Source organism: Triticum urartu, chromosome 4A (genome assembly GCF_056163025.1).
Source record: "Triticum urartu cultivar PI428250 chromosome 4A, HENAU_Tu73, whole genome shotgun sequence".
Taxonomy (NCBI): domain Eukaryota; kingdom Viridiplantae; phylum Streptophyta; class Magnoliopsida; order Poales; family Poaceae; genus Triticum; species Triticum urartu.
The window spans coordinates 617,469,136-617,481,962 of record NC_141876.1 but is presented as its reverse complement, the minus strand read 5'-3'; positions in this window follow the sequence as shown (position 1 = coordinate 617,481,962).

Sequence of the window (12,827 nt, the reverse complement as noted above, 5' to 3'; positions counted from 1 at the left end):
GCCGGCGACTATTCCGGCGAGGAGGCGCAAGAAGAAGAAGGGGGCGGCCCGGACCGGCGAGCCGCGCATTAAGTGGGCGTCCAAGGAGCAGGAATGCCTGGCCGAAGCGTGGAAAGTCGTCTGCCTCGACCCGACCACCCGCACGAACCAGAGCATCGAGACATACTGGGAGCGCATCAAGGCCGAGTTCGATGAGCGCAAGCTCGTCGACCCCTACTTTAAAGGCGTCTACATGCAGCGCGGGGCGAAGGCAAAGGCAAACAATTGGGGGCTCATCCAGGCGGCATGCAACAAATGGCATAGGATCGTCGAGGAGGTCGCGGCTCGCCCGGAGAGCGGCGCCAAAATTGGGGATCAGTTATGGCACACCGGTCTCCCGCTTCTCTTCGCCGTGTGCACCCGCCAACTGTTTGTTCCTCCGCGCAGCTGGTGCGCATATTCGCCATGTATCGCCAGGGCAACAGCGATCAAAAATTCAAGTACCTCCACGTTTACAAGCGCATTGACAAGTGCGAGAAGTGGGCGGAAGTCCGACGCACCCTCGACAAGGCCAAGGAGACCTACAAGCCGGACGCGCCGACGTCGGGCGCGTCAGAAGGGCGGCCGGATGGCAACAAAGGGGCCAAGAAGGGGAAACATGCCGACGCGGCTACCGCGCGAGTGCAGGAGTCCATCGAGTATTTTTGCCTCGCCGACGCACAGGCCCGGGCCGTCCTGCGTGAAGAGAAGACTGAGGCGCTGTGGTCGGCGTTGATGACGAGCAGCACCGTCAAGCTCGACCTACTCCGGACCAACGTCACCGCGAAGAAGAGGAACACCGACCTGGCTTTCCTACTGGGCGGGGCGGACATGCTCGAGAGCAACGACGAGGCGGTCAAAGCGTGCTACTTGGCGAAGCATGGCCTCATCCTGAACCAGCTGCCGTCGACGGCGCCGCAAACTCCCACGCCCACGCCGCCACCGCCGCCAAGCCCGAGCGATGATGCCTCCACGACTCCCCGCACAGAAGTCACGCCGACGCCGCCCAACACAGAAGAAGCTCCGACTCCGCCAAGCCCGCGCATGACCCTGCCAAGCCCGCGCACGCCGACTCCGCCGATGCTGGAGGCCAACCTCGCCGTCTGATGCGCTACATGCGCGACCTTTATTTTTTGTACGCCGAACTTTTTATTCGATCGCCGAACTGTGGCCGCTTGATCGCCAGATTTGTGACATATTTTGTGAGCGGGAATAACTATGTTTGAATTTGCCATGGCTTGGGGGCGGCGCCTGGGGGCGTGGCTGGTAGCTAGGTCGCCCCAGGGGCCGATCTAGCGCCGGTTCGCCCCCAGGCCGTTCTTCTTCGGCGCCCTGGGGGCTGAACGGCTGGAGATGCTCTAAGATGGGTGATCCATCGATGTTACTCCCTCCGTCCCTCGTGTCAAAAACGTTTTTATATTATGAAACGAAAAAATAGCATTTTACGTGCATATGAGTACAGTGACGGTCACGGCACCGTCGCCCACATGTACTTCGCTGCCCCTGCGGTCTCCGTCTTCGCCAGCATCGACGGTCCGTCTTTGGCTCATATTAGCCAATCCCTTCAACGTAGCAGCCGTCACCCCATTTCCGGTGATGGTTCTTCTCTAACTGATGAGCACTCAATGTCTAAGAGTAAGTACAATGTCTAAGAGTAAGTACAATAGCACGAGCTCCAACAATCTTTGTGAGAGAGAAATGTGGACCATATATTAATGATATGAGTAGCTATTGTATGAGTGGGCTATTAGGTTAGCTATAAGTGACATGGCAACATCATATAGCCGATTGTTAGCTATATTATTAATCATGCCCGAAGGCCATGTGTCGACAGCCTGGACGCAATTTGGACCTCATTTTTTCAAAAAGGAGGAACACCCTCGGCCTCTGCATCAAAGCGATGCATACAACAATTTTATTATATTATTGCACAGAACACAACAAAACAAATACATGGATCAATCGAAAGCCACCTTCCTGGCAACTATTGTCGCTACACCAACAATCTTGATGACGTGCCCTGACTGCATATCAACACACTACATCTATTCTAGTGGCCTCCACAAGCCGCCCGCTGGGGAAGCAAAGGTTCTAACTAGACCCTCTAGGCGCAACTCTAGGATCAGCTGCCATCATCTTTTGCTGTCCCACCTTTAGGGGTGATCAACGTATCCACCTCGTCGGGACATACTGCCGTCGACGTAACCACGACGCCACACTACACAACCATCATGCACGTATCCATCCACACGCTCCCGTCGCGGAATCTCCGTTGTGCCATGCCGCCGAGATCCGCCTACGGCCTTGCAATAGGTGTAACAATGCTCCTCCTCTTATCTCCTCTAGCCAGCACTTGCTCCAAAGCTATGCCCCCAAGAGGAGAACGACATCGAAGGCGTCGTCATCGTCCGATCCGACAGACCCAGATCTAGGGTTTCCCTCGGAACATCCTGATCGAGTTGACACGACCTGCAGCGATGATGCCTTGAGAAGGAAACGATACCAGAGCTGTCGCCATTGTCCGCCAAGACCGTAATCAGACAGGATTTTCAACGGAAGCCGCGTCGCCTCGATCTCGCGGCTGGCTAGAATCGCGTGAGCCTCGCCATGAAGACGTATGCTGCCACCTGTACTCCGGCAGAGATCCTCCATGCCCTCTTTTGACATAGGCATAGTGACTGTCCTTTTTGACTCTATTGGTGCCGATATGCCAACTTTTATATTTATTCATACTATGTTTGGTTGTGTGCATTCTAACCATGCAGAGGTCGGTTATTACTCATCATGATTTGTATTCACTTGATGCTACCACTAGTAGAAAACGGACCATTAGTACCGGTTTGTAAGGGCCTTTAGTGCCGGTTATGCAACCGGCACTAAAGTTTCGGCACTAAAGGCCTCCCCTTTAGTACCGGTTCGGCACGAACCGGCGCTAAAGTGCCACCACGTGGCGTGAGCTCGCGCCCTGGTACGGGGGACCTTTAGTACCGGTTGGTGTTACCAACCGGTACTAAAGGTTTTTTTTTGAATTTTTTTTTGAAAATTTTGGAATTTTTTTTTTGATTTTTTGATTTTTAATTTTTCTGAATTATTTGATGATTTAGTCTCTAATCACCTCTCTTAACTGCTCAAGTGTGGATCACTCATTCCAAATCATCTAACTTCCCGACCGGTCACCCATCCCTCTCACTACTCCAGCCCGAGCACGCTTAACTTTCAGGTTCTATTCTCCTTCGTTTCCGAGTCTGCACTTGTTGTTTTCCTGACAATAGTAAGATGTCAATCCTATTAACCTTCAGGAATTTTGCTTGAGCATGAAGTGACACATTTCACTGTTTGAGTTTGAAACTATTGTTTTAAAAACAATAATTATTTAGTAACACTAATATTTCTTGAATAATTAGTTTGACCATTGTTTGACCACAGTTTGACCAGATTTGACCAAAATTGAAATAAGTAAAATAATTATTTAGTAACACTAATATTCTAGAATAATTAGTTTGACCATTGTTTGACCACAGTTTGCCCACTGTTTGAATATTTTTCAATTTTTTCCACTCTAGATCTTAAAAGCCCCGTAACTTTTTTCTATTAGGTTTTTGAGGATTTTGCAAATGTTTAACGGGGTTCCCCCAGTTAAATTCGGATGTAACTTTTCGAGTAGATGATTTTTCATATAAAAAACTTTTTCATCTGAGTTAGTATGCAAAAGTTATGCCCATTTTTACAAATTTCAGAGAGATTTTGCAAATAAAGTCAAAATTCACATTTGCAAATTTTCCCAACAACTAGACCACATATCACATGAGAAACTTATTTTCTTTTATTTTTTGACATTTCCATTATTTTCTTTTATTTTTTTAAAAACTGAAAAGGCGATCCAAGGGGGGGGGTGTAGAGTTTGAAAATGGGACCTTTAGTACCGGTTCGTGGCACGAACCGGTACTATAGGTTAGACCCCTTTAGTACCGGTTCGTGGGTTAGACCTTTAGTACCGGTTCGTGCCACGAACCGGTACTAAAGGTGATCGTGGGGCCCCGGCCTGACGCCAGCCTGCCACCACCCCTTTAGTGCCGGTTCGTGCCACGAACCGGCATTAATGCAAATCCGTTCGAACCGGCACTAATGGTACCATTAGTACCGGCTCAAATACAAACCGGCACTAATGTGCTTCACGTTTGACCCTTTTTCTACTAGTGTACATTCTGAGTTAATAAAAACGCCCTTTATCGAGAGAAAAAAGTACACTTGACTAGTTCTGCTAGCTAGCTAAAAGTTAGTGACCTTGGTTAGGTTTCTCTTTCAGTTCCGTGACAGCCAAGAAAGAGTAATTTCATGGAGTTTTGCTATAACACTATATATGGATCTATTTCCCTCCTATTTCTCCCCCTCGATTTTTCTCCGCAGCCTATAATACCCCCTAGCTTCAACTTGGATCTCTATGCTGCGTCGGAGGGGAAGTTTCACGGTCGAATGTTTAGTTGGAAAGTGTTTAAAAAGATAGAAGGTAAGAACATCTACAACCGCATACACCTAATCAGGCCCCTCAAACATCTGTGGACGCGTCGTGGCGTCCACGGACAGTGACCGGTCATATCTTCAATTTTTGTTTCCACAGCCAAGTGCCCACTTTTCCCCTTTACATCCGGTCATATGCATGTGATTGATGGAGATGAAAAAAGAGAAAGAATGAGAGAAAGAAGAGAAAAACTAAAAACAAGGAGAAAAGATGATCCATGGTGGGCCAAATCCTATGTGGCGAACCCAGGACCACTAACGAGACACGTCCGGACATTTCTCATATTGCCCCATATATAAAAAGTGTCAGACAGCTCGGGTGTTTAAGAAGATTTTAAGGGGTCCGGTTGAGTTAACTTTTCTCTTCTCCTTCTTGTCCGATCAATGGTCGTGTGTCCATCTAGTCAATTTCTGGAGTACGGCCGTAGACGCTCTAAGTCATGCCAACCACGATCTAATATAATTGTCCGAGCACGTACATACATATCTGGGGTCATGCATATCGTGGGTGTTGTGATGATATAACTGCTCTTGACCTAGCGGTTGGTGTATATTAGGGCGGTTGTGTGTGAACGCTCAAGACAGACATGCATTCATGACCGCAAACAACCACCGACACGATGATGACTTGCTGGATGGAGAAGCTAGCGATATGCAACTCCAAATTTCATGCATTCCTCTCCAGTGCAAACCAAAGAGAGGGAGAGATAGTTTCTTTTAGAGCACATGTAGCTATGCCGCATCACCGGAGTAATTACATGCATGCCTCCTTCAGTCCATAAATAGTTCCCTTCTCATGAACGTAGAGTATTTGCTCTTGAGCTCAAGTGCTCCATAATGAGCAGTAAAATCGAAAGAAATAGTAAAAAAATTCTGAATTTGTTTTTTGTTAAACTTTGAAAAATCTTTTCTATGCTTGCAAAATTTCAACGCGAAGTGACATTCGTGGAAGTCATTGTAAAACAAAACAGAATTGATGCTCCGAAAAATGCTAGTTTTGAAAACATATTGAGTGCTGATTTTATTTTATTTTTTGCGATGTCTCGCAGAAATGTCATTTTGTTCTGAAAATTTACAAGCATACAAAAAATTTGTCAAAGTTTAACATGAAAATTTTCAGATTTTTTTAATTTGTTTACTATTTTTTTTCGTTTTTATTGTTCATCAGGGTGAATTTGTGCTCGGGGTCAGAATAGAAGTTTCGCCTTCTCATGCGCTACTGTGATATTATTTTTTATAAGTCCATTTCAACCGGCAACTGAGGGCACATATGATGAATTTAGATAGTTTGTATTTAGGATTGTCGCGGTTGTTTGTTCCACCTAAAAATAACAAATTGTATTGTACTCTAGCATCTACGACGAAGGATTGAATGCCTATCATGCAATTGTTTACTTCATGTGGCATAAAGCTTATCAAACAGCCATTGCAGAAATATACGACGAAGATAGAAGTTTCTACAAATATCCATTGCAACGTGTGGGTCATCTAGTTTTCCAAACATACACGTACAATCTAGCTTCATGCATACCACTGAATATTGTGACATGATAACTCTTGGCCAGCCAGTTAACAAAATAACAAATACAATGTCTGTGTGTGAACGATCGAGACGGGCATGCATTCAAGATCATGGCAATTGCACTACTAGACAAAGATGATACACTATACCTATGGACCAATATAGGGAGAGAAACGGGAGCGCCCCCCCCCCCCCCCCCCCCCTCCAGCCGTCGGAGCAGCGGACAGAGAGGGGTGGAGATAACCGCGGTCGTTGGCGTCCAAACAAGGCAAGAACTGCCGCCTCTCTCTCACAAGGTGAAGAGAGTGAAGTGGTTGGGACGTGCTTGAGATCTCCTCAAAAAACTTGGTCCAATTTGACAGAGCCCAAATGTTGATGGGTTTCGCTTGTGGTTGCCCAGGCGAACAGAAAGCGATCCATTTGTGCCGGCCAGATCCACGCCGTTCTCTTCTTCGGACGGCCTCACGGTGGACATGGGAGGAGAGGAAACTGGTCTGGCCAGGTGGACCTGTGTACGGTAGGGTAGTTTCTTCTAGCTTAGTTGTGTAGTTTTTTCTGTCCATCTCTTTGACTCCAGTGGTGGCGATGGGGGCAAACAGTAATGCACCAAATTTCTACACGAAGATGAGGTTCTTGTTGTCTTTGTTGGTGGATATGGGTGCCTGGCTATTCCGGCTTGCCGCTGATCTTTGGATCTATTGGATTTCGCCGGCGGTAGTGTCTGAACGTGCTCGAGACCAATCAAGCCAGCGCATGTGGTGATGCGTTGTTGATCCATCGTTCCGATGTGCTGGTCTGTTTGGATCGAAGGTGAAGACTTCCCATCTGTCATTAACCCGTGCGCTCATCCAAGGTTTCCTTCCTGCTCTGGGAGGGAGCGGCGGCGACAGCAGCACGTTCTCATCTTGCGCTGGTATGTGTGGTGAATCGGTTTCCAGGAACCTATTTGTAATTTCATTTCTTTATGGAGTGAGTTGTACCATAACTTAATTTCAATATAAGTACGGGCCCTATTCACAAAAGAACATGGTCCAATTTTAGGCTGCTTTCGAGCCAAAGGAAGCCTGTAAGAGAAATGGAAGGAGACCGTTTCATCATAGGATTAAATATCTTTTATGTGTTTGGAACGGAACACAGGAAAGTTTGCAATCCTCCCTTTTCACAGAAAAAGTGAACATTTGGTTCGACCTCTTCTTTTTTGCGTATCTCTGCATAACTCAGATGGTTAGGTTCTTTGTGGTGAAACTAGCCCATCAGGGTTTAAGTCTTAGACTTGGCACTGGTGCTCGCATTTTTCTAAATTTATTTTAGATTTTTCGAAGATGTTCGTTTAGTGAAAGGAGACGTTCCCATTAACTATGAGACGGTTGTGGTAACTTTATCAACCTTGAGATGTTGTATCTTCGAGGTGCTCATAGGGATAGAGTGTGCATGCGCGCGTTCATACTAGGGTGAGTGTATGGGTGTGTGTGTGTGGGAATTTACGATTTGTACCGTGTTTAAAAATAAAACTTTTTTGGTGTAACCATGTACTACTAGTTTTTTTTCTCTATACACGCACGAGGGTCGCATACTTTTTTTTTCCTATGTCAAGTATTAGAAAAATATTCAGCCAACGGTTTTAAAGTCAATGCTTAAGTGGTAAAATGAGAATTCCTGATACAACTTTTGAGAAATTCCAGAAATTCATTGTACTAATTTTGTATCTCCTACAAAACTAAAAATTCCATTATACCAGTTCATGCAAAAAATTTAATCCAAATGATAAGTGCCACACATGTGGCATTAAATAACATCATCCAAACGCCTCTATTACCATCTATTTTGCCACATCAAACAGTATGACATCAGTGGATTTTTTTAGTTTTTCGGAATTAAAAATGTTTATCTCTTAAGTAAAAATTCTAATTTAAAATCCGTTTCATATTAAATCCGTCCTGACTAGATCTTCAAAACTAGATTACATATTAATATGTTTTGACGACTTTTTTTGGGGCCAAAAGTTGTCATAATATTACACTGAAGTTGCCATAGTGTTTACACTAAAGTTACATGATATATTTCATCTATTTTTTCTTCTAGATTTAAAATTACAATTTCATTTCAACTACTTCTCACGACAAATTTTATTAGTTGACCATGGCAATTTTTAGTAACTAACAACGACAAACTTAATTCATGGATCATGGCAATTTTTAGTAATTCATGATGGCCAATTTAGTTTATATATCATGGCAATTTTAATATTTTGACCATGGCAATTCTAGTATTTTTATCATGGAAATTAATTTTTTATACGAACCATGGCAATTTTTTGTGCATGTATCATGGCAAATTTAAGTAATTCACCATGGCAATTTTAGTTTCTGGTTCATGGCAAATTTGAGTAATGGACTGTGCATTTTTTAAAGTAATTGACGATGATTTTTTTAGTTATGAACGGTGTAAAAATTATTTCATGGATCATGGCAAATTTTAGTAATTCACTTTGGCAAGTGTAGTTTCTTAATTTCTTTTTTTATAACATGTCAAAATTTACTTTAAACATAGAATAAAAAAGTAGTTAAAACATATCATGGTAACTTTAGTGTAAACATCATGGCAATTTTTGTGCAATAGATATGAAAAAAATATCGTCAAAACATCGATACTGGATCTAGTTCTGAAGTTCTCATTGCGACAAATTTAATGGTGAAAACGGATTTTCAATCGGATTTGTCATTTAAGAGACAAACACTTTGAAGATTGAAAAACCTAAAAGATTTCCGCTGGCATCATCAGTTTATTTTCCTCTTTGCATGTATGTGTGGAAAAAACAAAAAGGCCGACGTGTCACAATAGATGCCTAGAAGGGCGTGTGGCCCGACCTACTTCAGCCCATACATCACTACTAGGAAAATGGTTAGAGATGAAATTGACACTAATGGCGCACCAGAGAAATGGTGCGCCACTACTATATACTAATGGCGCACCATGTGGAGATGCGCCATTAGTGTGAAGACACTAATGGCGCACCAGGCACACGGTGCGCCACTAGTAACAAAATGTTTTTTTTCTTCATTTTTTCAAACATACTAATGGCGCATCCGGGTAGAGTGCGCCATTAGTAGTTAGATTGCTCCACTACTGTAATTTTTTTTACTTTTTTGCAAAACTACTAATGGCGCACCGTTGCATAGTGCGCCATTACTAGTTTAAACTAGTAATGGCGCACTGTGCCACGGTGCGCCATTAATATAAAAATTATTTTTTTTACTTTTTTGCAAAACTACTAATGGCGCATGTCTGTGTGGTGCGCCATTAGTATGTTGGGTTACTAATGGCGCATGGCTGTGTGGTGCGCCATTATTAACCTGGGACCAGCTAGATATTTTTGGACAGCCACACCTACACACTCACTTTCCCCACTTCATTCGCCCCACCTCCTTCTCTAAACTTGTCGGCTGCCTCCTCCTCCCCACCTCATTTGCACCATAGATTCATCAAAATTAAGTGGTGAAATTACCTTTTTTTGATAGGTAAGTAAGGGGAAAGCTATCTTCATGTTGTAGATCTATTTTTTTTCTCCCTAACTCGCTCCAACAACGTGCACATGCACTTTTTGTGGCCTAGCTAGATCTATGTATGTTTGTGGTATTGCATATGTCTGTGGTGTTGCATATATGTTTGTGTTTGCAGGTACCGGTATTTGAAATGCGATAGTTGCCAATATTTTGCCGGAATGTTGATTCATTTCCGTTTTGGCGAGAATTTTGGCACTATGCATTCTTTTTGGTCCTATTTTTAGGGAAAGTCATGCCAAATTTTTTCTTGGTTCTAAAATATCGTTTTGCTCTACCCCGCAGGCGACCATGGTCCGCACGATGACCGAAGGCATCGTGAATAGGTTTTTGAGCTCCGCGAAGGCCGAGATGCTTCAAAAGAACGAGACGGAGATAAGATGTCCGTGTCGAAGATGCAAGCTGAAGAGCCTTATTGCGGACCCGGATTCCGGGCAGGTGCGGGACCACCTGCTCTTGCGTGGTTTCATGGATGGCTATCGGTGGCAAGGTGATGAAGATGACTATGAAGTCGTCCATGGGGGCCGGGCAAGAAATGAGGAAGGGCAGCAAGACAAACACCGCGGCTCGGGCGGGCGAGAAGACGAAGAATCTCCAGGAAATGATCACGACGGTGATGCTGTACACAGTCATCATGTAGAAGATGCCGGACATGATGATGAGGAAGATGCCGGAGCAGACGAAGGGCATGATCATGAAGATCAAGATGGTGGAGGAGTAGACGACGATGGGTCATCGATGGGCTGGGTGCAGGACCCTCATATTCAAGAGCTGCTTCTCAAGCAGACGGATAACGCAAGAGCTACCGCCCAAGAGAAAGCCAAGCTGGATCAACTGGAGATAGACGCGGTTACTCCATTGTATGAAGAATGCAGACCCGAGGATACCCACCTGAAAGTAACGCTCATGGCTTTGGAGATGAAGGTAAAACACAAAATGACCGACGCATGCTTCGACGAGAACATTGTCATTCTGGTACGAACGTCTTCCCAAAGGGAACAAGTGCCCGACCAGTTTCGACGAGGCGAAGAAAGTCGTGTGTCCTATGGATTTACCGCACGTGAAATACCATGTGTGCATGAACAATTGCATCATTTATCGGGGCGAGCACGCGGAGTCTACCATATGTCCGGTGTGCGGCGTCACTTGATACAAGAAGAGGAAGAAAGCTCCTCGAAAAGTGGTGTGGTATTTTCCGATCACTCCTCGTCTGCAGCGGTATTTCGCGGACCCTAAGGTAGCAAAGCTCCTGCGTTGGCACGCGGATAGGGAGGAGAAGCGAGAAGATGACGCAAATGATCCGGAGATAAATAAAAAAGACAAGATGCTGAGTCACCCTAAGGATGGGAGCCAGTGGCAAGCGTTGAACTTCAAACACCCAGAATTTGGGAAGGATCCAAGAAACATCGTGCTGGACGCGAGCACCGATGGAGTCAATCCGTTTGGCAGCCAGAGAAGCACACATAGCACCTAGCCTGTGTTTGTGTGGATGTACAACCTTCCCCCCTGGTTGTGCATGAAGAGGAAGTACATTCACATGAGTATGCTAATTGACGGGTTGAAACAACCAGGGAACGACATCAATCTGTATCTGGGGCTACTGAAAGAGGAGCTAGACACGCTGTGGAAAACGCCAGCCAATACATGGGACGCCGCAGAGAAAGAATATTTCCCTATGAGAGCCGCACTTCTCACGACGGTGCACGACTATCTCGGTTACGGATATCTCACGGGGCAGGTGGTCCATGGATTTTCTGGATGCGTCAGGTGCATGGATGACACAACGTATCGCCAGCTAGATAGAGATCCCGGGTCTTCGAAAACCGTGTTCATGGGACATCGAAGGTGGCTTCGCGATGATGACCCGTGGAGGAAACGCAAGGATCTGTTCGATGGTGAAACCGAACTCCGAAGACGCCCGCGTATGAGGAGCGCGAGGAAATAGACGGGCTATTGAAAAATTGGAAAGATTGCCCACTGCCGGGAAAGAAGTAAAAGGCGCCAGAGCCGGGAAAGAAGCGAAAGGCGCCAGAGCCGCTGCTGAAGGTATGGAAAACAAGGTCTGTTTTCTCCAGTGTATATGAAGGATACAAAAAATTTAGCAACTTCTCTGATTTTATAAAGTTGTTCTTATATGGGTGAAACTTCACTTGTTTTTAGGCTAGTGCAGGGTGTTGCTTCTTCTGTATGGGCCAACTATGTCACAAATAAATTGCTCCTTCTTCTGAATTTGACAAGTAATGACTTGCAAAGATGATGATCATCTTGCTAGTTTCCTGGGTTTTGTCTTCGACCATTGTGTCGTGATGAATTTGCAGGTACCCCGAGAGGCCCTTGAGTTTGCCGGAATGTCGATTAACTTCCGTTCCGGCAAATTCGGGTACTCCATATGTCCTATTTTCAGCAAAGGTCATGCTGAAATTTTCCGTGAATTTTAGCATGACTTTGCTAAAAATAGGACATATGGGGTACTTGCGACTAATGCATGGGCCGGGGTATCTTAGTACTTAGTTAAGTAGGATCAACTGCTCCGCCATTCTTGCTGCATTAAACCATAGGTGGCAATAGAGCCAAGTGATTAGGCCCAACTTAGAATTCTTCTTAGCATCGATAAACCCTAGATGATAAACCCAACATAGGTGGCAATAGAGCCAAGTGATTAGTGCCAAGTGATTAGGCCCAACCTAGGGTGCCTCGGCATCGATAAACCCTAAATGATGAAAACTTAACTTGGCTTCTATAGGGTGCCTCGGTGTCGATGAGAACCTAAATGATGTACGCTTAGGCTTTTAGGGTGCCTCGGCGTCGACAAACCCTAAATGATAAAAGCTTAGCTTTTAGGATGCCTCGGTGTCGACAAACTCTAAATGATGAGACCATGATCTTGTTCCTTGACAATAACCAACTTTTTGACCAAACTTTTTTCCTATTTAGAGCGAAACATGGCCCAGAACGATGAGGCCGGCGGTTCGGGCGGTAAGCCATTCTGGGAGCTGTCCTAGGAGTTGGAGGAAGAACCTCACCGCTATGAGGACACCGCGGAAGACATTGATCCTGACTACACAACCACTAGTGAGGTCGGGGATGACACCACTGATGGCGCCGCCGAGGATGCCACCACTGATGATGGCGGCACACGCACAAATGGCAGCCAACCGAAGAGGCAACGGCGCCCGAGCGTGCTCGCCACCGTCAGGGAGGAATTTACT